Source organism: Bos indicus, chromosome X (genome assembly GCF_029378745.1).
Source record: "Bos indicus isolate NIAB-ARS_2022 breed Sahiwal x Tharparkar chromosome X, NIAB-ARS_B.indTharparkar_mat_pri_1.0, whole genome shotgun sequence".
Taxonomy (NCBI): Eukaryota; Metazoa; Chordata; class Mammalia; order Artiodactyla; family Bovidae; genus Bos; species Bos indicus.
Window position 1 is genome coordinate 147,790,554 of NC_091789.1, and position 2,538 is coordinate 147,793,091.

At 45.5% G+C, this 2,538-nt stretch overlaps 1 non-coding gene across 1 annotated transcript; it reads left to right on the forward strand.

The window, feature by feature from the left end:
* Positions 1-1,466: 1,466 nt before the first annotated feature.
* TRNAG-CCC (transfer RNA glycine (anticodon CCC)) lies at positions 1,467-1,539 on the forward strand. Its single transcript has one exon. It is a non-coding gene; the product is annotated as a tRNA-Gly (tRNA).
* Positions 1,540-2,538: the final 999 nt, after the last annotated feature.

Below are 2,538 nucleotides of genomic sequence, written 5' to 3' on the forward strand. Positions count from 1 at the left end.
GCTTGGAAAGTGAAGGTACACTGAAGTAAAGTGAGTCATTCAGTTGTGTCTGACTCTTTGTGACCCCAAGGACTATACAGTCCATGGAATTCTCCAGGCCAGAATACTGGAGTGGGTAGCCTTTGCCTTCTCCGGGGGATCTTCCCAAACCAGGGGTTGAACCCACATCTGTTGCACTGCAGACAGATACTTTACCAGCTGAGACACAAGGGAAAACCAGGAATACTGGAGTGGGTAGCCAATCCCTTCTCCAGCAGATCTTCCCAACCCAGGAATCGAACCGGGCTCTCCTGCCTTGCAGGAGGATCCTTTACCAACTGAGCTATCAGGGAAGCCCCAAAGGTACATTGAGTTGACTTCAGTTGCTCAGTTGTGTCTGACTCTTTGCAACCTCATGGACTGCAGCACACGGGCTTCCCTGTCCATCACCAACTCCCAGAGCTTACTCAAACTCATGTCCATTGAGTTGGTGATGCCATCCAACCATCTTATCTTCTGTTGTCCCCTTCTCCTCCTGCCTTTAATCTTTCCCAGCATCAGGGTCTTTTCAAATTACTCATTTCTTAGCACCAGGTGGCCAAAGGATTGGAGTTTCAGCTTCAGCATCAGTCCTTCCAATGAATACTCAGGACTGATTTTCTTTAGGATGGACTGGTTGGATCTTCTTGCAGTCCAAGGGGCTCTCAGGAGTCTTCTCCAACACCACAGTTCAAAAGCATCAATTCTTTGGCACTCAGCTTTCTTTATAGTCCAACTCTCAAATCCACACAAGACTACTGGAAAAACCATTGCCTTGACTAGATGACCTTTGTTGGCAAAGTAATGTCTCTGCTTTTTAATATGCTGTCTAGGTTGGTCATAACTTTTCTTCAAGGAGCAAGCATCTTTCAATTTCATGGCTGCAGTCACCATCTGCAGTGGTTTTTGAGCCCAGAAAAATAAAGTCAGCCACTGTTTCCACTGTTTCCCCATCTACTTGCCATGAAGTGATGCCATGATCTTAGTTTCCTGAATGTTGAGTATTAAACCAGGTTTTCACTTTCACTTTCATCAAGAGGCTCTTTAGTTCCTCTTCACTTTCTGCCATAAGGGTGGTATCATCTGCATATCTGAGGTTATTGATATTTCTCCTGCCAATCTTGATTCCAGCTTGTGCTTCATCCAGCCCAGTGTTTCTGATGATGTACTCTGCATATAAGTTAAATAATCGTGACAATATACAGCCTTGATGTACTCCTTTTCCTGATTTGGAACCAGTCTGTTGTTCCATGTCCAGTTCTAACTGTTGCTTCTTGACCTGCATACAGATTTCTCAGGAGGCAGGTCAGGTGGCCTGATATTCCCATCTCTTTAAGGTACATTAAAGAGAAGAAATAAAAGCAAAGACCCGAAATGTAAACCATGCATAAGAATCTCTACAAGGGGATCTTCAAATGCAATTGCTCAAAGAGACAGGTTCAGAGACTTCCCTGGTGGCCCAGTGGCTAAGACTCTGCACCCCCAATGCAGAGGGCCCAGGTTCAATCCCTGGTCAGGGAGCTAGATCCCACAGGCTGCAAGTAAAACCTGGCACAGCTGAAAAACTAAAGAAACAAATAAAATATTCAAAGAGACAGGTTCATATGAAGGGAGGCCAGCCCAGAATCAGCAAACTGGTAAAGACAAAAATGATTCAGCAATCAGGACATTAAACAGAATGGAGACAGCCTGACATTTGGTTACAAGCATACAGAAAGCCCTGGAAAGGGAGAGAGTTGCAGGGAAGAGGGTTCTTCACCATCCTTGTGAGGATTTTGTATATTTCAACAGCAGAGGTGACCTGTCAAGCCTAATGACAGACAGTTATCAGAACACAGATTACCTAAAAGCAGAATACAGTGTTCCTTCTGCAAGATAGAAATATCAGCATCTAAAGAGCAGTGACTCAGCCTGCTGGGTTATTCCAAGAGGTAGTGACCGAGAATTCATGAGCCAGCAGCACTGTTTACAACAGCTAGGATATGGAAGCAACCTAGCTGTCCATCTGCAGATGAATGGATAAAGAAGTGGTACGTAATGATGTGTCCCATGGAATATCACTCAGCCATTAAAAGGAATGCATCTGAGTCCATTCTAGTGCGGTAGATGAACCTAGAGCATGTTATATAGAGTGAAGTAAGTCAGACAGAGGAAAACAAATTTCACATATTAACTCGTGAAATATATACGGAATCTATGAAATATATACGGAATCTAGAAAAATGGTTCTGAGGAACCTATTTGCAGGGAAGAAATAGAGATGTAGACATATAGGACAGACTTGTGGACAGAGTGGGGAAGGGAGAAGGTGGGGAGAGTCGAGGGGGTAGCACTGACGTGTGTACACTGCCATGTGTGGGGTGGTGGGTCGGTGGGAGGCTGCTCTGTGGGCCCAGGGAGCTCAGCCTGGTGCTCTGTGACAACCTAGAGGGGTGGGATGGGGTGGGGGGAAGGTTCAGGAGGGAGGGGACGTGTGTGTACTTGTAGCTGATTCACGTGGTTGTATGGCGGAAGCCAACC